The sequence below is a fragment of the Lacerta agilis genome, chromosome 1, assembly GCF_009819535.1.
Source record: "Lacerta agilis isolate rLacAgi1 chromosome 1, rLacAgi1.pri, whole genome shotgun sequence".
In the NCBI taxonomy this organism is placed as follows: Eukaryota; Metazoa; Chordata; class Lepidosauria; order Squamata; family Lacertidae; genus Lacerta; species Lacerta agilis.
Window position 1 is genome coordinate 89456400 of NC_046312.1, and position 27092 is coordinate 89483491.

Here is a 27092-nt window from a genome sequence, read left to right on the forward strand (position 1 = left end):
CCAATGCATACGACAGTAAAAACTGTCATTTCCACAGCTATTAATGTAAATTGAACATTGGTAGCAGACGCTGGCAAAGGGAGATAAATCACGCTTAGTTATATTTCAAAATATAAGTGTCAGAGAACTCCTTTACCCCCCACCTTCTTCTCTTATTAGGAACCTTCCCCCTGTCAAACAGTTCCACGTTGATTCTGTCACTTCTGCAGTAGCTAACTCCCTGATGAACTGATTAAGTGACGATTTCATACTACTAAACATGGCTAATCTGTGCAAAAGAGTGATGAAAGGGAACCCCACAACCAAAACAATTCTTCTATTTATGTGAAACACAACTGATAAGAATTTTTTTTTTGGCCATTTTTGAGGAACACGGTTTCACAAGGGAGGCTATGCGGCATGTAGCCAAGTTATGCAAGAGGATGCTGTGTAAAACCAATCCCCCCACATCCAATTAGAAGCAAGGGCACAATAAAAACATCACAGAAGACAATAAATGCTGCGACTGATCAGAAAACTCACCCCAGTCACTAGTTAAGTTTTTGGTAAGATTTATTTTACCTCACGCTCATAAACCAGGTTCTTTTATTTGTGCCTAGGGCAGAGCTGAAATGGGGAGAGGGCTTGCTCCTCCATCAGATCCAATCGCTACAAATATCACCCCAATACGCTTTTTCTGTCATAAAAGGGACAACCTTCATCTTTCCAAATCAATACCTTCCATGGGCATTCACTGTAATTCCAATAACCTGGTTGCCCAACTCCTCCTTGGAGAAACTAGCAACCAGTCAGCTAGCTGGTTAATCTACTCAAAAAGCTAAGCAAGGGCGTATTTTAGAATGTAGAATGATCAACAGTTGCATTAATAGTAGTTCAGATGCCAAGGTGCTTGGTGGTCATGGTTGCATCTTGCCAGCAGTCTTGCCTAAAACCCCCAATCCTTGAATCAATTCACAGCCAACACGTTTGCTTTCTTTGGGGGGGGGGGAGGCAGGACCACGCTCCATTCAACCCACTTAGATATTATGTCTTACTTTGCCCAATATCAGAGCTTAGAGCTGCTTTGTGCTTTGTGTACAGTCATGGTTGCTGCAACTACACACGGGTGTCTTCCTTAGCATCTATGAATAGTATGAAGGGAGAGATGCACATTGGTGTATATGCAGAGTCAATGTTTTGGGGAAAACTTACAATATCCAATATTATGTTAATTTTTATGATGAACAACTTTGTTTCATTATTTTTTTCTATTGCAGCAATGGATTGTAGGAAAGTTGTACCCAGTAGCCATTTTTTCCCCACAATGTGCAAAAAACCTAAAATTTTTGTTACAAGAAATAAAAAAACCCATAAATTTCATTCTTTGTCAAGAAAGATCACGTATTTGCAATAATCTTCATCATCAAAACCTTTTGATTTCACCATGCCCTCACGCTGAAAATGGAGGTTTTCTAAACCTAGGTTTTCCACCAAAAAAGTACATTTAAACATTTTTTAGGCATTTATAAAATATTTTGAGTGCTGGTGTATATTTTTCCTGAAATCCTCATCATGTTATTGAGCTCTGTGTAAAATTTCAAAGAGATCTGATCATTGGTTATTGAGGGGAAAAATAAAATGCACACAAGGCCGAGGATCTCAAGAGGGACAGAAAACATAGATTTCACGAAACTTTGAAATGCTATTAAATTAAAACCATTTGAGATAGAGGGGAAAAGTTTAAGGGAATTTCTTTCAACCATAAGGGAAGGGTGTACACCAAGTCTCATCAGAATCTGAGACAGTGGGTGACATGACGTGGAATGACACACCACTTTCTACCCCGGCACATGCCCACCTAGCATATGTCACCTCATGTAGCTGTCTTACTTTGCCTATTGGTAGGGCTGAAAAACTGAAAAAGAAAAGGTGGAACAATATTAATCCTGCAGAGAAAATGCAGGCTCTTAGGTTAATCAGTGCTACCCATCTTTCAAACAATATAAAGCCATATAACTTTCAGAAGCAGCAGCTCACCTGATTTTATAAAAAAAACAAAAACCGTCTATCAGGAATCAAGAAGTAAGTAAACATTTGGAAAGCATTCCTCAGAGAGCAGAGGTTTTTAGATTTGAGTCACAGGATCCATTGAAAAGAAAAATTGCTTCTGTGCATTGGGACAATGCTTTCCCTTCTGAGAACTTTATAAGAAGAATGAATGGAGATAATCTCTTTACAAGATGTATCCATATGGTAATTCATTACTAAGGATGAATGTTTGTTAGGCTTTTTTAAAAAAAATACTTCAAGGTAGTTCTGAAAGTGAGAATAGGGGTCAATACAAAATAACCTACATGGCAAATTGTTCTCCTTGTGCTTGCATGAAAACAATAGGAGTCAAAAGAAAACGAGTCACTTCAAGAATTATATCTTGTGTTGTACATTTAGTAACATTAAAGTGTGGATTCAAAAAGAGCAAGCACAAAAACATGTTTTCAATCTTGTGTACCATATAAAAGGTAAAGGTAAAGGGACCCCTGACCGTTAGGTCCAGTTGCAGACGCTCATCTTGCTTTTCTGGCCGAGGGAGCCAGCGTACAGCTTCCAGGTCATGTGGCCAGCATGACTAAGCCGCTTCTGGCAAACCAGAACAGCGCACAGAAACGCTGTTTACCTTCCCGCCAGAGCAGTTCCTATTTATCTACTTGCACTTTGACCATAACTGTCAACCTTTCCCTTTTTTTTGCGGGAAATTCCCTTGACATGCTTTTGAACTGCTAGGCTGGCAGAAGCAGGCACCGAGCAACGGGAGCTCACCCTGTTGCAGGGATTCAACCACCGACCTTCTGATCAGCAAGCCCTAGGCTCTGTGGTTTAGACCACAACGCCACCCACGTCCCATAGTGTACCATACAGTTGCACTCATTAAGGAATCAGGACTGGCTACAACTTTCTGTTTAGTGTATACTAGTAGTCAGATTCATATTGGCAGCCATATAATGTATGAAACATCCTGTAGAAATACCAGGCAACATAAGAAGGTGCCTTATACCAAGGCAGAACACTCAGTATTGTCTACACTGACAGGCAGAAGCTCTCCAAGCTTTCAGAAAGATGTCTCTCCCAGACCTACTTGGAGATGCCAGGGGCTGAACCAAGGACCATTGCATGCAAACCAGTTACACTTCCACTAAACTACCATGAGACCAAATATCAGATCTATCCAGGCCCCAGCAGTTCTGTATATATAAGTGGAAATGTATAACTGTGGAGCAGCTTTAGTCATTCACTGCCTGCTTTGAATAATAAGGGAGTGGGGGTAGATACATGTATTATGTCTTCAAAGAGGACTAAGGCTATCCATGGTGCTACATGGTGAGCAAAATAATTATTATGCTCATAAGAGATGCGGCACTAAGATAAAGAACCAAAATCCCAGTTCACAGGCTTACCAAGTCCAGTAGAACAGCAGGCATCTATGCCTTCCTTATAACACACACACAAGGTGTGACTTAGATGCTTCATACAAAGACCAATTTTAACTCCAGGATGGGAGAGTGTAGCTCAGCTGCCATAAGTTTTAGAAACTCTGCTTTGCACCATGTTTTCCCCAAGATGTCAACTCATAAGTCAGAGATAGTAATAATAATAAACTGAACTTGACAGGCAAAACGTATCCCTCTCAATAAAGATATTAGTGTATTTGGATAACCATCAAGAAGGGCCCGTACTTTATGCTGAGCAAAGCTAAAGCTTGCTATTCAAAGGAAAGGGGGGGGGATGATATTTCACACACACAAAGTTGTGGAGGAGAAAGAAAATGAAAGCCAAGAAGGTTTGAAGTGTGAGGAATTCTCTGACAATTTCAGTGGGACTATTTAGACAAGACTGAGGATTTGCAGCACTGGACCTACATTTTGTGCTCTTGATAGGTTTACCTTTCAGGACTCCAAGCCAGAATTCTGCAGGGACAGTTGTCTGGCTTCAGATTCTATTGGTTAGATTAATCTGCAATAGAGTTTAAATGCACTGCAACACTAAATCAAGAATTACAAGAAACCCTCCTCCCTGGAGCCCAAGCTTTTTCATTTCCTTTCCTAAAGCGATCCAAGTTTGTCCAACTTACAAGATAAAGTTGATTCAATTAGATGGAAGAATAGTTTGGGAAGAGAGGAGTTCTGTCATCTCTTGAAAACAGACTTCCTTTTGCACCTTCAATTAATAATACAAGCATTTTGCCACAAGCTGTTTGGGATTCGCGTGCTTTATTCTGATTGCAGCATTCAGATTTCTGCAAAATGTGAAATATTTATTCTCAAATGTCAAGCAGCAAAAGAGAAAAAATGCATTATAGAAAAATGGGACACAACTAGAAACCCCATGAAGGAGAGGCAGCTGTGCAAAATAGAGGTTCTGCCTCATAACTACTCATTCCAGTGCCATAAAATAATAAAAGTAAAATCAGACCATATCCGAAGAACTTTTGCCGCCATCGGGAGCACCTAAGGTTTCTCTACTGTTGCAACAAAACATCAGCCGTGGGTCAGTTACTATGAGAGGGACTTTATAAACATGAGCTAAACAATCCACAAATAGCAGCCTTTGTCCTAGCAAATTTCACTTCCCTTGAGCTCAGTTATTTGGAATCCCACTCCTTTGTAAAAAGGACTGAATCATACAGAGAACTCCATTGTGGAGCAAGTGAGTTTTCTGTGGCTGAGAGGCATTTTCCTTTCGGCTCATGGAAGACTAACATTTTTAATGCTAATGAGGGATGGGGATGTGCCCTGGAAGATGAACATACTGTGCATATCCCCCCCAAGAGAGGTTTGTCGCTTGGAAGTAGCCTGAAAATAAAAGTAATTCCTGCATGATGCATGTCTTTAGCCAGATTGGTGTCTCCAGCCAAAATGCCCGTCAGAGTACCCGTCAGACTACCAAATACACCCCTGCTTACATTGTTTTCTCTGGGTACCATCAAGAAAGATTATGCAGTATTCTCAGATGCCTGAACAGAATATAATCAAGATGAGTACAGGAATGACTGACAGCTAGAATAGAAAACAATTTCCAAACAGCTGCTGGAGTAATTTAGAAGTTTAGGATGAAAATTCGGATCCCTGGAGAAAATATGAGGAAGACAGAGCTACTTTGCTTTGACATCAGTAGAGCTGAAAGTGAAAACTACTCTTTCATGTTATTTCAGGTCAAATCCTTTTCTTTCATTCTCTTATTGATATCTCTACATCAGAGTTACATATCCATAGCCACATCTTTAGATCTGTGATCTTTCAAATGATACTTATGCTCTAAGAAATCTTGATGCTCTAAGAAAGGCTAATCTCTTTCCAGAAGATGGGCAGCAGAAACCTTTGAGTTTGTTCCTGGTTTTGCCAATGAATATTTTTTTTATCATTCCTAACGTGTTCTCAAGTCAGAGAAGTCATGTAGATTTGCCTTTCTACATCCAGAATGATTAAAAAATGAAATAACACACCTTGTGATACTGTAAAAATACTGTGAGCAATACACAGTTATTAGAAGTGAGCCAAGAGCCAAGGAATACACAGAAATCTATCAGAACCAGGAGGTGTAATTGCCAACAAGCCAATTTTACATAGCCCTTCCTGTCAGGACACAACAATGCCAGCCAGCTTGAGTTGGCAGAAGTGGTGCAAAGCTCCCTGCTAAGAAGACACTCCAAGTTCAAATAGCTCACCACACAGGAGCTGAGCAAAAGCAAAAAGTCCCTAGTTCTAATCTTAACAGCTCCTAAGACACATCCTTTCTAACCCTTACAATGCTCAAGAGACATGGCATTAAGTTAAACAAGTCTGATAGAGAAATGCTGCTGATGTTCTAACATGAGAAGCATATTGACTGACCAACCCAGGGAGCCACCCATATGATACAATTCCAGTCGCTATCCTTCAGCACAGCTAAACATCATTCGTTTTAAAAATATTGGAGTCCAAAATAATGACCCATTTCCAGCCTATCACTTAACCATAGTTTAGTACTGTGTGATAGGAATCTTGGGCCGATGTGCTCCCCTCCCCCCACCCTGAAGAGAAGTTGAGAAGTGTCTGCATCTCATTTTTCATTAACTCAGTTAACAAGGAGGGCAAGCTGTGGGTTAAATTACTGTTTAAAGCATAGTTTATATTCCTAGCTTGTATAATTCTACCTTGTTCAAACCATAACCTGAGCTAGCCACAATTTGTCCTTTTCAGCTCATATTTGGTCATTCATGTAATGCAAAACCATGGTTCAGGGACTTAAATGGGCCAGTGTGGATGAAGGATCTTCCAGTGGCCAACAAGATAAGAGGTGTCAAAGAAGGAAGCACTTTTAGAAAACGGCTTCTCTTTCCTCCAGCACTTTGCAGCAGACAGGTTGATTGTATCTGAACAAAAAAGACTCCTGGCACTTCCTAAAAAGAAATACATTGGTTGGTACCTCGGTTTACAAACTTACTCTGTTCCGGAAGTCCATTCTTAAACCGAAACTGTTCTTAAACCGAGGCACACTTTCCCTAATGAGGCCTCCTGCTGCCGGTGCCCTTCCACCATTTGGATTCCATTCTTAGACCGAGGTAAAGTTTGCAAACCGGGACACTACTCCCGGTTTTGCGGAGTTCGTAAACCGAATCATTCTTAAACAGGACTGTTCTTAAACTGAAGTACCACTGTACTGGAAATGAGACTGCTGGTAGGAAATGGTGGTTGACTGCAGCAGCTAAATGGTATGTTGCAACAGAGTAGGCACTGACAATGCTGACACTATGCGAGTGTGAATTTTAATTTAGAAATTTGCAAATCAATGAGGGTGATATCCAACTAAGCCATAAGGTAGACCCATTAATTTCAGTTGGTCTACTCTAAATATAACACTGAATGTAGAACCCTGTGGGTTTTTTCTTTTTTACTTCATGTTGTTCACACGTTTTCTTTTTGTTTATAACATGTGCCCAACTTATATACTCATGAATGTAATCTGGTTTGTCAAAACAACTCCAATGGAGCAAGGGGAGGGCCGTATAAGATGGTTCCACCAGATGGGCCTTTGTCATGTGAATGTTCCCCACCTTTTAAAGAGATAAAACCTGACAGTTAAAGAGTGCCCAAGTGGACCCAGTATTGATGGAGGTGCCAAACTAACTTCTTTGCATTTAATGCATGGGTGGCATTAGCCCAAAAGTGTGCAGCAATGTTTGGCAATATGCTCTTCTCATGCATTCAAGACTGGTTCTAGACTGGTCCAAGATGGGGTCATACATGGTGACCATCACGGTGTACTTCAATTCTGAACAGGGGACATGGTGGCAATCAAGAGGTGAAGAGGTGAATATTTGCTTAATATTTCCCTATATTTCCCTAGTTTTTAATTGAATTAATGTTTCAGGAAAATTGCCTCAGGTGCTCCCGTGTCGAAATAGTGAGAGGCCATTTTCACTATATTTGAAGCTTTGAACTTTGTTTATCATTGTCTACACACTGATATCATTGCCCCTGAGTCTTTCTGCAGCCATCAGATTAGAATAATGAATACCTATTTTACAGAGCTCATTTTGATTAAATGAAACATACTGCATGATGTATTCCTCTCACAGTAAAGTGACATCTGAGAGTGCAATCCTGCAGGTGTCTACTCAAAAGAGTTAATATTTAAAAAACAGTATTTTCCAATCCTAATAAAAGAATGCATTAACTTCTTCAGATACATATATTTGGCAGGCACAGCAGTCCAATTGTATCCTCATGAAATCTCATTAATTGTGTGTGTTGCGAGACTCCTTGTATTTAAAAAGAAGGAAGCAACATAAACTGGATAATTATACCACAAAGGAATAAATCTGTTTTGCTTTGCTCGTGGTTTTGTTAACGTCAGTAAAATTATTGGTCCATATCTGCCCTTGTGCAACATCAGTGGCTTTGATATTTACACAATAAAACAGCTAAATGTACACTTGGGATGAAATTCATCCCATAAAGTGAACTTGGCCTGAAAGCACACTCCAAATCAGTAAAGGGGAAATTATTCAATTTACACGGACTCAAGAGAAAGTGAAATTCATATACAACTGTGGTTCCCAAAGTTCCCCCTCCCCAACGCCTACTTGAAAATTGCTGATGGTCTTGGCAGACCCCTTAATGATTTTTCTGCCTATTGCAGTAATTGTAATGCACTACAGAAGCTGTATGGTTTTAATTGTATTTTTATTGCTTCTTTTATTTCTTATATTTTTTGTAGTCTGCTACAATTTGCATTCCATATAATTCAAATATTAATACAGTGAAATGCTATTTAAGAAATAAAAGGAGCAACAAAGATACAATTAAAAATCAATATGAATAATCAAAGCAGACAGGCTGTGGACCTCTTGTATGAAGTTCACGAACCACTTCTGGTCTATGCATCACAGTTTGGGAACCTCTGAAATACAAAATTGGGGGCAGGAGAGGCAGCTAGTCTGTGTATCCAAAGTTGTGTAGAACTAAGAAGGTTGGGAAAATGTCTGTATCTTTAATACAAGACTGCTAAAAATAAAATATTTTCTCTTGTTCCATAAAACTTTCACATAATAAAAACAGTATTCTGTAACAATGTTGCCCAAAATCATAATTACATGCTTCAAAATATGTATTTTTTAAAAGGAAACGTAAGAAAATCTCTAAGCAGTTTACAGTACAATAAATATTTGACATCATCAATAAAAACAGTTTAACAGTGATTCTGCCAAGCGCATAACAATTGGGTGCAATATCAAGTGATATTCTTGTACGGCTCAAAGTACAAACACAACTAGAGAAATGCACCTAAAGGGGCTCTTTTCCAGTTGGATAGAGCATGGTGCTGATAACGCCAAGATTGTAGGTTTGATCCCCATAAAAGGACAGCTGTATATTCCAGCACTGCGGGGTGTAAGACTAGATGAGCCTCAGGGTCCCTTCCAATTCTATTACCTGTTTCCACATAGAAAAGAAGGCAGTTCACCCATCACTATGATTCTGTCATCCTGTACTGAATGCATCCTATATTCAAAAAAGGAAATCTAGAGTAAATATTTTTGTTGACTTTCAAAAGGAAGCCTTACTGCACTTAAAATGTGTATCATAAGTACAGTCATCATTAAGACAGCCACACATACTTTGTGAAACCAATCAAAGCAGCTGTCATCAAAAAAATTCTGGGAAGGTATTCAGTAAATCCTTACAAAATGAATTAACCCACCAGCTGGAATTTTGTACACCTCACAATGTAACCATGTTTTGCATAAATACACCCTGTTGGGAGTGTCAAGCTTTTCAAACATCAACCTGAAAAAACTATTAAGTGCTTTTACTCTAAAACTCTGAAACCACAGCACAGTTGTAGTTCCAGGAGTCTCTCTTACAGCTCTTCCTCTTCTGCTTTCAACTGCTGAAGAGAGACAAGATTCTTAACCTTTCACAGCACCCTTAGAGCAAAATATACACTACTATACGTTCACTAATGTGCACAGAACGCAGGCACGAGACTTTCACTCAGGAACGTAGAAAGCTGCCTTATACTGAATCAGACAATTGCTGACACTGATTGGCAATGGCTCTCCAAGATTTCTAACAGGGGTCTCTGCCAGTCCTACCAGGAAATCCAGGTGTATCCCTGTTCAAGATATATGCAGCTGGAATTGCTTAATTAGGCAAGGATAAGATAATCTGATTTTGGTTTACTTGTCCGCAGGTTTTGGTCAACTGCCATTTGCTCAATTCTAATTTTCAGTACAGTGGAACCTCGGTTTTCAAACGTAACCCATTCCGGAAGACTGTTCGACTTCTGAAACATTCAAAAACCGAAAACTGAAATCGGAAACCTCAATTCAATAGGGAAACTCAAAAAGGAAGCCATGTCAGACGTCTGGGTTCCAGAAAACATTTGAAAACCAGAGCATTTACGTCTGGTTTTTTTTTGTGTTCGAGAGCCAAAACATTCGGAAACGTAGCCATTCAAGAACCGAGGTTTGACTGTAACAAGTTTTCCTGCATTGTAGCCACATTTTACTTATATTACTCTTAATACCAACTAGACATGGGGAAAACTTTCATCAAAAGTGCATCCTAGCCCCTGGCAGGAGTTGTCACTTATGTTCAAGGCTCCAGCTAGCCTGCAATAGAAGCCTTGTACTGATATTTTGGCTTTGTAGGAGAGGACTTGCTTTTCCCTTTCCTTTCCACACCATGGTCAAATATGGTCAGGTTTGAGAATGGAAAGGGGAAGGTGGTCACATGAGAGATGGCCAGAGTGTTGTACCCTAACTTTATGTCCTCAAATGTTGCTGGACTATAGTTCCCATCATCCCGACACAAAACATACAGAAAGAGGTAGGTTGGAGAAGGTTGCTGTAAAAATGAAGGAGAGAACTTGAAGGTGCTGGAAAGACACAGCAAAGAGACTGGCATTCAGACGGAAGGAGTCACAGGCAGTTCCAAGGCAAATACTGAAGTTCCCAAGGAAAAGGGCAAGAGATTGAGAGAGAGAGGAGAAAAGGAAAGTCATGCATCAAAGTCAGACACAAAAGAGGCAGATTTAGCAACCTTTAGGGATCTTCCTCCTTCTGTCCCCCTGTGGAACATTATCCCTGCAACAATTATATTCTTCTTCAGAGAATTGCAGGCAGTCTATTCTGGTTAAAGCAATAATAAAACTGAAGCTCCTTGTTTGCCCAAGCCCATCACAGTCTCAATTTTATTCATCAACAAGAAATGGTGAAAAGCCTATATTTTAAGTGAAATATTAACCAGACTGCTTCATTTTCAGTCTTATTTTTCTCTTTATTTGTTTAAGCATATCTTAGCCATTACGTGGTTATACTTCTAAGTATATAAACAACAATAGCTGGTGTCAACTTTGCCACCATCAATCCTATGCACCATCGTTTGCCGAATCCTACTGTTTCAATTTTACAGCGCTGGTCTTTTAAACCAGTTCTCTTTTAACACTCTTCCTTCTTTTGCAGACCTGGTATCTTCAGGGTGCGGGTGGCGGGAAACAGCAAAAGTCCTCCCACGAACATATTGAATTCTTTCGTTAAGCGAGAGTCTAATTAAGAAAATCATCGTTAAGATCTTCAGAGTTTGAACTTCAGAAGGTGTTTTCTTGAAGCAAGAGAACTGTGGGTGTTTGATCTTAATGGGAAAGAACATTTCCCTATCTGAGTTTAAGGGAAATGATTCAAATGAATCTGCATTCCCTCCAGAGCCTTCTGAGAGTCACTTTGGCAGCTTATCGTGGAGGGCATCAGTCTGGCTCTCAGACAAGCCTTCAGTGAGTACACTTACAAGTCATTGATTCTCACTTCATTCTGCACAAGCTGCACTAGCCTAGCGCATCCTCTGGAAAAGATGCACACATTTTGAAAGACTGGAGACAAAGCAAGGCAGATTTACATTACAGCTGTAAATAATGTTACCAAAATAAAACACAAAAGTTGGAGGATTTACATCAGGGGTCCCCAAACTAAGGCCCAGGGGTTGGATGCGGACCAATCACCTTCTAAATGCGGCCCACAGACGGTCCAGGAATCAGCGTGTTTTTACATGAGTAGAATGTGTCCTTTTATTTAAAATGCATCTCTGGGCATAGGAATTTGTTCATATATTTTTTCAAAATATAGTCCGGCCCCCCACAAGGTGTGAGGGACAGTGGACTGGCCTCCTGCTGAAAAAGTTTGCTGACCCCTGATTTACATGGACTATTCCAAGCCAATGGTAAATTGGTACCAAAGAAAGATGTTAGAAGGTGAAGATAGTGGTTACAAACTGACATTCCAAGGGGTCATAGGAAGAAACAGATTTACATTTTTAATACTCTCTCCCTCCCACCCTCTTGTTTCAAAAAATTAAGCAGCTCTCCCAAACTTTTGGAGGTTTTTCTTGCAAAATGTACAATATATTTATATAATATATTGGACAATCTACTGGAAGTAGATAATGGAGGGGGAAAGATGACATTAACTTGAAGAATCAGAGCAATGGCAAACTATCTGAGCCACACCAACCTCCTATAAAGTGACACAATATCCGCATCTTCGGTGGATGCAAAGTAGCTTATCCTTGGAGCAGGTATTCTGGGATGCCTTACTATGCGTAACAGCTTGTGGTGAGACAGAAGACAACTAGGGACTTTATATGTACAACACACCATGTCAACACTTGGAAAGTCGACCTGACATTTGTGGCAGAACATTTGTGTTGACATGGAATGTACATACAAAGACCCTGTTTGTCTTCTGTCTCACCACAAGCTGTTGAGCATACCAGAATGCCTGGTCAAATTTTCTTACCTTCCTTCCCGTCCTAACTTTTGAAAAACAAAAACAGTTCACCAATATTAAGGCATAATCACATGCAATAAAGCAGCAACAAAATTAGACCAAACAAGGACCTTTATAGTTCATGCAGAACTAAATGCCTGAAGAGATGTTTTGGCAAAAATCACTTAAGAAAGGTGCTAAGCAAATGGTCATGGAGAGGAAGTTCCATAAATAGGGCACCACTAACAATAAGGCCCTGACACTGATAATCAGGTCTCTCACTTCAGAAGGCAGGAAAGTTCAGAGCTGGGCCTACAACAAAAGCCTTAATATTATGCAAAAAAATGGTGTAGTGGCTACAGTGTTGGACTACAGCCTGGGAGACCAGGGTTCAAATCACTGCTCAACCATGAAACTCACTGGGTAAACTTGGGCCAATCAATATCTTAGCCTAACCTACTTCACAGGGGTGTTGTGAGGGTAAAATTGAGAGGAAGAGAACCAGGTGTGCCACCTTGAGCTCCTTTGAGGAAAGGTGGAATATAAATGAGACAGATTAGATAGATAGACGATAGATAGATCATCTATCTAGATAGTTCAGATACCAGATACTGAACTATTATGATTTCAGACCTCAAAACCAGCACTTAGAACTGTGCCTAGAACAAGCTGGTAGTCAGGTATGTTCCTTCCACTCAATACCAGACATCATTTCCAAACAGCATTCATAGGAAGCTCCCAGAAGGCATGGGGACCCTGTGGTCTTCCATATTTAGTCCCATCATCCTGCCCACAGGCCATGCTGGTTGGAGGGGATGGGAGCTGTCAGCCAGAAACATCTGGAGGACCACATGTGAAGTGCAGCGTGCAGGCCAGCAGCAGAAGTCATGCAGTCTCCTCACTGCTTCCCTTTCCTCCTCTCCACTCACAACATCACATGGGTGGTGTTACCTTGCCCTCCTCTCTCCCCCACTGCTGTGAGCAGGGAAGTCCCACCCATCAACCAATAGCAGACTTCCACAGAACAGAGGGTTAAGAGATTGAGAAACAGAAAAAGAAGCTGCAATGAGGAGGTGCCACAGGAATCACAGAGGAGCCCCCACAGAGTTGAAACCAGCCTGGATAACTTACTGCAGGAGGAGTGGTGAATGTCTGGCCCACCAGATGTTGTTGGACTCTAACTCATGCACCTCAATTAAAGACGCTTCCTCTGCACCTGGTACCATTTCACAGACTTTTACTACATCCACTCCTGTAGGGACTGCAAATTCATTCAGCCAATACACCTTAATAACTCTGAAGATGATGTTATGCCGTATCCGATTGATGAACTGCATTTTAGTATCTCCCTAAACACATATTTACCAGCAGTGTCATAAAGCTGTTTAAAATCTATTGTAGCAAACTCTCCTGTTACTTCCAGAAGATTTTTATTTATTTATTTTTTAGAAAAACATTTGGTAAACAGCATTCCAGCTCTTGCTTCAATTGGGCTTGCTTGTGATGAAAAAGTGTAAAAGCAGTGTTGGCTAATATGCCCACTCATATTATAAATGACTCTCCTCCACTTCTTCCTTTTCATTTTCACCATTATAAGATGTAAACATAAACAGCACAAGAGAGGCTTAAAGGTGATGTAATCCTTGCGTACAAAAATGCACTAAGGAGTATATTACCAACCCAAAAGTTGAAATTATAAAGGAGACAAATCTAAAAAAGGAATTGAGTATTTATTTTGTGTTGTGCACACTGTAAAGAAGTGAGGCATGTTCAAGGTCACCCCATGTCTCACTAAGGCAATTTTCAAAGCTGTCACTTCCCAAAAGAAGATACTGACAGTGTAGTATTAGCACTGCATCTCTCTGATTAACTGTTTGCATTTCTCAGACAGTATGATACTGGTATATCCAAGTATACACACCTAAGTAGAGGCTTCCTTTAAAATAAAGTGAAGAGGAAGGAGAAGTTGCCCTGTTTGTCTTAAAATAAAACAATGCTAAAGGAAAATGTATCAATAGATATTTGCATCCACTGCCAGCCATTGCAGTTTATATACAGAGGTAAAACTGCAAATCAACAAAAAACAAACAAAAAACAAACTCAAGAGTGGCCTTACTTTAACAGCATCCACCAGAAATATTGTGGACTTCAGAGACAGCAGATTGTCTCAGTCTGCAAGGAGAAGACTAAAAGGAAGGCAGGTCAGATAGTACAGTTTCCTCTCTTCCTGCTCCTTGCCACACTAATGGCTCATCCACACTACTGCTTGGGCCTGCCGCTTTCCCTCTTTACTGCTAAATCAAAGCAAACGTCAACTGGGTTTCCTCCGGATTAACATTTGCTATGTTTCAGCAGGGAAGAGGGAGATTTCCCAGGGAAAGCAGCGGGGCAAACTGAAAACTGTTCACACCCACACTTTCTAGACATTGGACAAATGGAAGTGTTGACAAGCCCTAACTTAGGAACATACACCTTTCAAGTGTACATTATTCTGCCAATATCACATTAAGATAGGCCATGTATATTCTTGCCCTCATTGTGCCCTGAAGAAATTACCTTATGCATCACTGTGACTATCAAAAATGAGCTAGAACCTACAGAACAATATGTTCTTTACATGGCTAGTCACAATTATTATTATTATTATTATTATTATTTTATTTGCACCCCGCCCATCTAGCTGGGTCCCCCCAGCCACTCTGGGCGGCTTCTAACAAATATTAAATACATTAAAATGTCACAAATTTAAAACTTCCCTAAACAGGGCTGCCTTCAGGTATTTTCTGAATGGCAAGTAGTTGCTTATCTCTTTGACCTCTGATGGGAGGGCGTTCCACAGGGTGGGTGCCACAATGAGAACCAGCAGTTCATTATATTGTAAACCTGTTATATTGTAAACATGGTGCAGCTCTTGGGCTTTATCTCAATGGTCAATCATATTCTGCCCGTGTTATCTTAAAAATGGCTTTTTCAAAAGTGACTGCTGTTACTGTCATGTACTGTATATGAGCTACCCTTAAATTAAGAAGTTGCATTTCCCCCTCAGCAACCACAGTTTAATTGATTGTTTATTTTCACCTTCACTTTGCTGTATCCTTGAGTGTTTTGCTGCCCTTGAATATGCATCCACTCCTGAAAATGCTGCTACTATGGCAATACATTATTGCCTGACCCAGTTCTACCTGAAATCTAATCAGGGCTTTTAGGCTGGGTTTTGGGTGCTGCAGAATCATACTTGGCAAACTGAGCCAAGAGCTAGTGTAAGACAAAGCAGAATTGTACAAAGACTGTGCAGTCTAAGCATTTCTGCACTGTGCCCGGTTAAATATAGGCTCCAAATACTAGCTAATGAAGGCACTTCGAGAAATGTCTTTAAGGTTAATAGAAATAACGTCTGACTTGGGTAACTTGACATATTACTCCACTTACTTTCTAAAGTCACATGGATAAAAAAAATTAGGTGAACAGGTTTAAAATGGGGCACAAGCTGTTATATTGTAAACCACTCCGTGAACCTCAGATGAAGGGTAACATTATTTCTATAATACATAAATAATTTTGGGTCTAATCTCTAAAAATCCATTCCTAATTTTGTCAGCCTAGACTCAAGAGATTAAAGTTGGGGGGGGGGATTTAATGAACTGAAAGTAATTTGAGACAAGTTTAGTTTTTCATGGTGCACATATCTATTTCATTTGACCCACTATGGACGGTGGTCATGTGGATTTTGCTTTGAGACAATACAAAAAAATTGCGATGCCTATTAACCTGTCTGATTTGTTAACCAACATTAAGGCCAGATTTTCCTATTTGTACATAACAAGAAACTCTAAGTGAACGTAAATCAGAATCCGTGAAGTGAAGTCGGCATATGAAGGGGTGGGACGTGGGAGAAGCGCTCAGCACAAAGACTCTTTCATAGCTTCATAAACTGTGGTTGATGGAGCCTGGAATGATAATCCAAACTAGGCCACTATGAGCAGCAATTTTATTTCAAATCACTTTCAGTTCTCTGAAGAACACCTTTGGGGCTTTTAAGATGACGCAGCTGAAATAGTTAAAAGATGGAGCCACAACATTTGCAACGAAACTTAAGACTCAGTCCTCCAAAGTGGGGGGGGGGGTTAGGAAGGGGAATGTGATTGATTCAAATATTTAAATAAATTAAGCTCTGACACACTATAGCAAGAGATTTAACATAAAGCGCAGAGCAACTCAGGATGTCAATCTGCCATCTCACACTGGCACTTTACCAATGAAAATGAAATATACTATAAATGAGCCCAAGTAGCAATAATCATGCTTTCATTGGTCTGTAGTAGTGAAGATAAAAAATTGCAGAACATTACACCAGCACACATCCTATCCACTTCTAGGCAATGGGCAATAAATACATATGTTCTACAAACGGGAGGAAATGTTACAAGACGCAACATGTGCTCCATATTTGAATGTGTGTTCCCACAATATAAAGTAAGATTTGCTGCATAATGCATTCTCTGTTCAGGCAGAATCCTGCCTCCCCTCCCAAAAAAAGCAGAGAACTTGCATAAAACGCAGACAAGGCTTCTCTCTAAACACGATTGTGACAGGTGCCCTATAAATAACAGCAGAGACCGACAGAAACAGCACACGCTGCAAGTAGGAAGCCTAAGTGGCAAAGACATTTTCACTGGGCATGCCAACTTAATGAGAGTTGTCACCCAAGTTCTTCTGCTTTGCTGCTAACAGGATGCAATAGCAAATGTGTGCAGCTGCTTATGAAGGAGTGGGCAGAGGTAGATGGTTTTTCAGTCAAATGAGATGTGGTGCTTTTAAGTGCAAGCTTCCTGCCAATGCCAGCACCCACAAATCTCCTGTTTCACAGCTTCTTCTTCTTTATTATTATTCTCATTTTTCTCCAAGAAGTTCCTTTTACCCTTGTAACAACTTCATGTGATAGGCTGAGCTGAGAGATGGGCACTGTGGACAAGGTTACCCATTGTACTTTGAGGCTGGACAGGTATTTGAATTGGCTGGGCCCCAATTTTAAATCCAACACCCTAAGGTAAAAGGTAAAGGACCCCTAAACGGTTAAGTCCAATCAAAGGCAATTATGGTGTGCAGCACTCATCTCGCTTTGTCCAGAGTTTTCCAGGTCATGTGGCCAGCATGACTAAAACAAAACATCGTGACAGAAACCAGAGTGCACGGAAACGCCGTTTACCTTCCTACCGCAGTGGTACCTATTAATTTACTTGCACCAGTGTGCTTTCGAACTGCTAGATTGGCAGGAGCTGAGACAGAGCAACAGGAGCTCACCACATCGCGGGGATTCGAACCACCGACCTTCTGATCGGGAAGCCCAAGAGGCTCAGTGGCTTAGACCACAGCACCACCCGTATCCAACACCCTAACCATGACATCACACTGGGCCTCTTAGGAGTCCAATAAGTGGAGGTCTGATAAGGACCTATCTGGACAACCCATGAAAACAGAGGGTTACCTAAACCCAATATTTCTAATCAGGCTGGCAAAATCAAAGAGTAAACAAGGTGAACAGCAAGCAAGCATACTTCAGGGAAAGAAATAAAATTCTTAAAACAAATCAACTGACCAAATGCATACAAATATGTGTAGGCTACTACTTAAAGGGAAATTTATAACTAAAATATGCGCGCACACACTTTTCTTCCTATTCCCAAGCATGGAAAATACCTCCAAAACCAATAATAAGCAGTATACGTTTTTAAAGTCAATAGTACTAGTTCAAACTTACTCTAAGATCTGCTTTATGGCCAAGAATACACTCCCATAGATACAGCAGGAAACAATCAGGGCTGTGGAGGCTTAAAATCTATTATTTATTTAAGACATGAGAAGCCAGGCCACCAATACAGAATTATAATCCCACAAGCTACAAGTGGTATAGCAAAATTTGAGGAATATTTCCTGGAGTCAAAGAGTGGTCCATATCAGGTAATCATAATGGGATCAGAGTCAAGAGAGCAGAATCTAAACCACAACCAAGGGACAACCTGGGATTGAGGCAGCAACACAAAGCATGAAGTCCTAAACTAGACGCATTAGCCTTGACAGAAACCCAAAAGCAGAAACTGGAAAACTGGAGCAAAGCTTAAAGCCAAGTGATCAGGCCAGATCAATGAACCAATATGTTGTTGTTGTTGTTCAGTCGTTCAGTCGTGTCCGACTCTTCGTGACCCCATGGACCAGAGCACGCCAGGCACGCCTATCCTTCACTGCCTCCCGCAGTTTGGCCAAACTCATGTTAGTAGCTTCGAGAATACTGTCCAACCATCTCATCCTTTGTCGTCCCCTTCTCCTTGTGCCCTCCATCTTTCCCAACATCAGGGTCTTTTCCAGGGAGTCTTCTCTTCTCATGAGGTGGCCAAAGTACTGGAGCCTCAACTTCAGGATCTGTCCTTCTAGTGAGCACTCAGGGCCGATTTCCTTGAGAATGGATATGTTTGATCTTCTTGCAGTCCATGGGACTCTCAAGAGTCTCCTCCAGCACCATAATTCAAAAGCATCAATTCTTCGGCGATCAGCCTTCTTGATGGTCCAGCTCTCACTTCCGTACATTACTACTGGGAAAACCATAGCTTTAACTATACGGACCTTTGTTGGCAAGGTGATGTCTTTGCTTTTTAAGATGCTGTCTAGGTTTGTCATTGCTTTTCTCCCAAGAAGCAGGCGTCTTCTAATTTCGTGACTGCTGTCACCATCTGCAGTGATCATGGAACCCAAGAAAGTGAAATCTCTCACTGCCTCCATTTCTTCCCCTTCTATTTGCCAGGAGGTGATGGGACCAGTGGCCATGATCTTAGTTTTTTTGATGTTGAGCTTCAGACCATATTTTGCGCTCTCCTCTTTTACCCTCATTAAAAGGTTCTTCAATTCCTCCTCACTTTCTGCCATCAAGGTTGTATCATCAGCATATCTGAGGTTGTTGATATTTTTTCCGGCAATCTTAATTCCGGTTTGGTATTCATCCAGCCCAGCCTTTCGCATGATGAATTCTGCATATAAGTTAAATAAGCAGGGAGACAATATACAGCCTTGTCGTACTCCTTTCCCAATTTTGAACCAATCAGTTATTCCATATCCAGTTCTAACTGTAGCTTCTTGTCCCAAATAGAGATTTCTCAGGAGACATATGTACATAGGATAAAAGGGCAAAAGCAGGCTTATGGCAGGGTACATAGGAACCTACGAGTCAGACTGCTTTAGGCAGGAGTCTAAACTGCGGTCCTTTCCAAAACTGTTCCCGATAGCTGACACAACGACCTTTAAGCCCTTTCCTACTGGAGCTACATTAGCCAACAAAGTCAAACTCAGCCGACCAACCATCTCTGGTGGCCGAGCAAAGGCACAATAGGTTGCCTGTTTTAACTTCCTTTCAAAGGGGCCGTAAAAATGGAAAGGGCTGCCAAAGACCTGTCAGGTAGCCAAAACATGGGAGTTTATTGCGCCCCTGGTGGAATAGCAATACATGATTGGTGGGCTGTGTTTGATTTGGTGGCCACAAGCTATACAGATCACATGACTGGTTGGGCAAAGGCTAGCTTAGTAAATTTCAAGTTTCCCATCACCTGGCAGAGATAATTTGATAGCAGCTCCTTTGTAAAGAAAGGGGAAGAAACAAAAACCGCTATGAGCCAACAATAACTCCTCCTTAATTACCATGTCAGAAGGTAGCTATGGTAAAGCAAGAGAGGAGCAGTTGTCAATAGCCTCCTAACCCTGGTGGCACATTTAGTTTTATGACAAATAGGGGACGATGCTCAACAGCTATTTGATGAGCTATCTAACAGCTGCCAGGGACCATGCACTGCTGCTGCACAGCTGGAAGTGCACACCACTGCATCATTAAAAGGGCAATAACTGCAAGCTCACAGCACATCAAACACTGCCAACTTTGTTTTGATGAGTTATTTGTGGCCCTAATCAGCTGCGAAGGCTCTTTAGGAAAGAGGCACTGTTGTAAAGAGGGATTAATCTTAGCAGCAACCATGCAGTTATTAAAAATCAGCTGGCACATAAAATCCTGATAAGAGAGGTGCAAGTGTATGTCATGGCCGTACAAAAACAAAAACGAAAATGAAAAAAAGCTATCAACTCTATTAAAAAGAAGAAGAAAGGATTGAAAGCTGCACAGCAGTAAATCAATAAACTGTGATAGTAAATATTGCTTGGAAGATGTCAGTAGAGAAAATCAGGCATCTCTAATATCCTCCTTCAACAGGGTTATCTATGGAATAACATCTTATATTATTATAGGTATGGTAGTGTTTTGCAGAGGACAAAAGCAAAACTGTAGGAGAAAATAGCTATTGCTGTTTGGAGGCTGACCTGGTTAATGCGTTGCAGTAAAATAAATAAAATGAATAGGACAAGGAAGGAGCTAGCAGGGAGAAGGGGAAAGAACATCATAATAGGAAATGGTCAAAATTTACAATTAGGCCTTACAAAAGCAACATTTTACTCAGGCCATAAAGGGTCATTCATTTCGTGCTATGGTCTCTGCCAGATTCTCACACAATTTATCAAAAACACTCTGGCTGGTCTCATTTGCACGCAAAGAGCTGAAACAAAAAATAAACACTGTGTGAGGAAAATTGGTTAATCAGCATTCATGGCAATTTAATAAACACAAATTAAAAATAAATAAATCTAGGCAGATCACTTCTAATTCCTGCTAGCGCTTGGTTATTGTGGTTTCAAAAACAGGAGCTCAAAAGCACCCAATAATTTTACAAGCATGCAGAAGCTTTAGGCAAAAAAGGTTAGAGCAAGCACTCCAGATTTTATTGTTCAGCAACACTCTTGTAAATCAATTCAAAAAGCCACACCACCAAATTCACACCCAGATCCATATAAGATGACCCCTATTTTGGGGGACTCCGATTTAAGAAAATGGGAAGAGATGGCCCACGTGTATAAGAAACCCCCAAATTTTGGACATTATTTTTTAGGGGGGGAACCTAGTCTTATACACAGAAAAATACGGCATATAGAAAAGTAATACAAAGCAGCTAAGAATGCAACCCTGTAGGGGCACTTAGGAGTAAGACTTCCCCAGCTTGGCACCGTCCCGATGTTTTGGACTACAATTACCATAATTCCTAACCACCGGAGGTGCTGGCAGGGGCAGGTGGGAATTAAGAGTCCCAAACACCTGCTGGACAGCAGGCTAGGGAAGTTTGGAATAACTCCTACTGTGGAACTTTTGTGTAAGAACCTAAGAGCAATGCTGCATCACACCAAAGACCCATATGGTCCAGACTAAAGATGGGAAGGCCTGGAAAAAAGGGGGGGGAAGGGTATCCAATCTTTCTGATTATTTTCTAGTCCAGCATCCTGTTCTCATATTCATGAACAAGACGCATATGGGAAGCCCACAAGCAGGACACAACTTGAGTGCAATGTTTCTCAGCAAACTGGTTTTCAGAGGCAAGGCTCCTCTGATCTCTAGGGTAGTATACAGTTACCATAGTATCTGTAGTAGCGATCGATGACCATATCCTCCAGGAATTTGTGTGATCTCCTTTAAAAGCAGTCCCTGCTGGTGACCATTGCTAAATCCTGCGGAAGTGGAAACCATAGTTGGATTGTGTACTGTGCGAAGGGGGACTTCTTTTTGTCTTGTCCTGAGTTTCCCACCTCTGTCGTTATCTCCCTTTAACTCATCCTTTCTTCGACATGTGCAGGATCCACCTGCATGTCCTAGTGTGTACTATGAACTGTGGACTCCCTGATACCATCCTACAATCAATAGTCATAGATTGCTCAAAAGTAAGTGGATTCAGCAGTATGCAAGCTGAGAACATACAAACAAAAAAAATTCATGTAACCTGGTCTGGCCTATGTAAATAGCACCACCGCTGTGCTGTCCCTTCCGCCCTTAACTCATCACTAAGGCAGTTGTGTTGTTCAGTGCTGTCTTGTACATGCAGTACTCGTCTGGGAGATTTAAAAGCACAACAGTGGTGGAATTGTGATGCTAAGAATAGCCATTGTCAGAGGTGCCAGGTTAATCTACGGAAGGTGTATGTGACACATCCCCCTCAACAACTGTGCATATGCACAGGATGTGAATTGAGTACCAGCCGAAATGTGACGCTTCTTTCATTTCCAGCTGACTTGATCGCTAGCTTTAGTTTTAAACGGTATTTGATGCTGGTCTCTCTTGTTTAGATGCAAATAGCAGCTGCTGGAATTTCTATGTAGTAAGGGATAAATGGGAGACTGCCCCCCAACCCCCCCCCAATTTTTTTAAAAAGCAAATAATTGCATTTCTAGCAGAATTTTTAGAAAGACAACATCTGATGCCCCTTTAAATGTGTTGTGGAAGGGGGGTTGTAACGGATCAGCCCTTAGGGAGGGTATGGTCAGGAGCCCAGCGTGTTAGGAGTTAACATACACTCTATGTGACTGGCGGCTCACTCGCAGGAGGCGGGACTTTTCGCCCTTTAAAAAGGGGAGAATGGCAGTTGGTCAGGAGGGTTAAGAGGGTTGGAGAGAGATAATGAGAGGTTAGGCTTTGGGGGGATGGGAGGAAAGGTCTTTACCATTGCTATATTATAACCAAGCTGAATTACATGAGAAGAAGATTTGTAACAGTAATAACCCTGGACATCCATGTTTTCAAGTTACCTAATAAAGTTTAATGTGTTTCAACGTTCGTTGACTCTGACAGTGTATCCGTACCTTAAGAGGTGTGACTAAGAGGAGAGAACAAAGTTTTCCTGTGGAAGAGGAAACGGTTTGCTTATTCTCCTGTCATACAGAGGGCTGGACAGTGAAGCCAAAGTTGCCACGTAGTTGCTTAAAGGGAAGGCAAACTGCTGTAGTTGGGAACCCTGGTAGGGAGATCCCATAGGTGGCAAGAGGTTTTCAAACGTAGAGCCCTAAGGTACCCCAGAGACATTTCCCATATGAACACTTTAGGATTCATCCTAGTTGTCAGTGAAACCTAGGGAGAGTCTCGGTTGGGGAAGCATTGAAGGGGAGGGATCGGGGATAGGATCCCTCACAGGGGTTATATATGCTTTTATTTTTATTATATATTTTGTGTTTTTTATATTGTAGTTTTGTGCTGTGAACCACCCTGGGATCTACGGGTATAGGGCAGTAAACAAATTAAATTAATAATGAGAATAAGAATAAATAAGAATAAGAAGGCCTTTGTTTCTCTCCTTAAATATACAATAGCCCATAAAAGTACGATGGATTTCTCTGGATAACAAAATAAATAATTCATAAAAAAATGTGTAATCAAGTGATTAAAAAATAGCCAATATTATGTGAAGTGTATTGCTGAAGTAATTCAATTTTTAGATGTCAGTCAATCAATTGTCTTTCAGGGGTGATTCAGAGTGTGAACAATTAGGAGTGGAGGCAAGCTGGCTCTTTTTACAGTTATTTGCATTTCCTATGAAAAAAGATCAAAAATTGCAAGGAATTGTGATAACAATTCTTGCAAATACTAAACACATCAGCACTGAAATCCAATATGAAGTAATCCACATAATGATTTAAAATAATTCTAGAAATTATTATGAAGCAAATTAATTAAAGTACTTGGGACAAACAATATAAAGTGGTACCTTGGTTCCCGAACAGCTTGGCTCCTGAACAGATAAGCTCCCGAATGTCACAAAAGTAAGTGTCCCGGTTTATGAACATTTTTTTGGAAGCCAAATGTCCATTTCGGCTGTCTGTATTGTTTCTGGGGCCAATCAGCCAATCAGAAGCCACGCTTTGGTTTGCGAACGTTTTGGAAGTCAAACGGACTGAGTTCAGGAACCAAGGTACCACTGTATTGTAAATATAGCAATTGCTCTCTGATTACAGTCAACGACCATTTTGTTCTGTTCCCAACCCCCGAGTGCGTTGGCATAGTGCACATAAGCACACCCTGGCCCCGTCCCGCCCTTTTAGCGACTTGTTTAGGGATGTTTTCAGTTCACTTCCGGGTTCGGCACCATGCGTTTGTGTGCAATCATGCGTCATTCGGACGCGTATTTAATTGGCCATTGCCTATGACTTGCAAGCATGAAGCCAACAGAAATGTGTGTTGCTATTTACGAGCTTTGTTCACAAAGTGCTTAAAATATCACATCTGAAATTTTGTCAACATTGACTGGCTTACAGTCAAATTATGACAAACTAATTGCCCAATCATATGGTGGAGATCTGTCATAAAAGGTTTACCAGCTGGTGTTCAAGCTCTAATCTCTAAAGAACTCATGTGAAAAACTTTGTTCCTGAATTGCTTTAATAATAATAATAATAATAATAATATTTATTATTTGTACCCCGCCCATCTGGCTGGATTTCCCCAGCCACTCTGGGCGGCTTCCAACAGAAACCAAATACAACAATATCAAACATTAAAAACTTCCCTAAAAAGGGCTGCCTTCAGGTTTTTTCTGAATGTCAGGTAGTTGTTTATTTCCCTGACCTGTGATGGGAGGGCGTTCCACAGGGCTTCTTTCTGCTGAGTGATTAATTACAGGTAAAACAACCCAACAAAACTTTTGATACCCTCCTGCCCATTCCATGGCAGTTCACCCACTGACAAACGACTTTTGAAATGCTTTCCTATTGAGAGCAGTCAGTCAACCCATGTGGGATGCTGGTCTCTGTAGCGGGGGTTTGGGATAGGGAAGAATCCAGAGTCCCACTGCAGATCTTTGCATCACTGCCAAAATAATTTAAAAACAGGCAATCCCCATAGGGTTTGAAACTAAAACAATCCACAACACAAGAATTATTGCATGACAGGGATGGGAATTCAACTTCTGGAATGCTAAATGAATGCAGGAAGCAATCTGCCATTTGGCCCTCCGCCCTGGTGAACATAAAGATTGTCAGAAGTCTGTTTAGTCCAGCACTGACTGCAACAGTGGTAAGTTCAATGCACCAAGAAAGCTGTTGTTCCTCATAAAACAGCTAGGAGCCCTTCCACCAACTTATTTCCAACTCCCCAAACTCCCAATAGATCTGAAAGAACAGCTCACAATGCACCTGTGTGTTTGGCTCATTGCATGGCAAAATACTTGTCTGAGGTGAAGTTTGGAGTTGCAGCTTCTACTGGGGCACCCCATGCTGCAGTAGTGGGGATCTATTCAGACCATCTGCCCTCAGCGACTGAATACTCTGGGCGATTTTCCAGTTGATAGATCCTGTCAATGCTCTAGTCTCACAACGGCAGGATAAAGTGGAATATCAACATAATCCCTCCTGAGCAGCCCTCTCCAACACTTTGGAGCCCGTTCAACACCCTGGCTTTCCAAAGAATACCTTGGAACATTATTCCTATTGAAATTAGCCAAGCAACTGCAGTTCTGAAGTTTCTCCACCTGCTGAGAAGCATTTTTGTTTCATCAAGCATTCTAGAGAATCCTGTTCATAGTTGGTCAAATTGTCCTGCATTTTATGATGTTTTAATGATTTCCATTGTACTTTTTAGTGCACACTGCTGCAATGTTTTTTAGTATGATTTAGAAGATTTATAATTACCCTTTAATTACCCCTATTGGCTAGTGGACAGCTGGCTGGGCCAGGAAGGTAATTAATGTCTCCTTGTGAAAGAGGGTTCCCTGCCTGCTTAAATGAGGCAGTGGTAAAACCACTCCTCAAGAAACTCTCTCTGGGTTAAGAAAACCTAAGCAATTACTGGCCAAAGGCCAACCTCCCCTTCTTGAGCAAAATTATTGAGCTGTGTTCATGGACCAGATCCAGGAGCTCTTGGAGGAAACTGAATTTCTATCGGGATTTGGTCCCAGTTTGGGCCCAGAAACTGCTTTGGACACTTTGTATGATGACCTCTGTCGGAAGAGAGACTGGGGAAGTAAGTGTAAGTGTGTGTGTGCGCCTGTGTGTTCCTGTTTTTATTGTGCATTTTGTGTTTTTATCTTTGTTTTTATATTTTGAACTGCCCTGAGAGCTACAGATGAAGGGTGGTATACAAATTTATAATAAAAAACCTAACCCATAATATATGTATATCTGCAGAGATGCCTGTGAAGTTCTGTAGCTCTCAACTATTCCATTGACACAATTATTATTTGGAAAATCTACATGACCTTGGCATCAAACTCATTTGCAGGTCTGACATCTTATTGTGAACTCATCTGGCTGTTAGTATACAGGCCAGGACATGAAACTGAACTTAATTGTAGAATAGTTCAATGATTAGTCATTTTGTACTTTACACACACACACACACACACACACACACACTACCATCACTATTTAGACCTGTTCAGCTTGCACTCAGAATAGCAACTTTGCTCTACTGTGATATAGTCTACTTTTTCTAAAAGAAGCACATAGCTGAAGCTGGGGCATATTTTGGAGATGGTACAGTGAAGCTCCTTCTTACATCAACATCCTGTGTATGTGGTGCTACCTTTAGCAAATATATCCAAAGACAGACTGCTTACTGTAGCTGATGTTCTTCAAATAGTCATCTTGGAGACACACACATTGGGTCTTGTGCCAAACAAATCTTGGAACCTCCTAGAGCTGAAGAAAGAAGAGAGCATTCATCACTCCATTGGGAAGCCCCTGTGCTGTGTCCATGAAACCACAGGGATTTCACTCCTATTCGTGCTCTTTAACTCCAGAAGGTTTTGAGATACTGCTCTGCACAGGTACAGAGCTCATACAGAACTCACAAGGGCCTGCAGAAAATGACCTCAGATAATTTGATGCTATTATATTGTTAAAAAGCTTAGTTGGCTTCATGCTTGGTCAACACCTCAATGGGAGACATACAAGCTACTTCTCATAGCAAAAAAAAAAACAA

General features: G+C 41.0%; 1 protein-coding gene across 8 annotated transcripts in view; it reads right to left on the reverse strand.

Annotated features, from left to right (window-relative positions):
* The window catches only part of SEMA5B (semaphorin 5B), a 333647-nt gene that overhangs the window by 237305 nt on the left and 69250 nt on the right, over nt 1-27092 (reverse strand). For 7 of the 8 annotated variants that reach the window (XM_033162647.1, XM_033162631.1, XM_033162594.1 and 4 more), the window contains exon 2: nt 26728-26809. The exons of the other annotated variant lie outside the window; for it this stretch is intronic. The gene's annotated coding sequence lies outside the window, so the exon portion shown is untranslated. The remainder of the gene's footprint in view (nt 1-26727; nt 26810-27092) is intronic. 8 annotated transcript variants of the gene reach the window in all.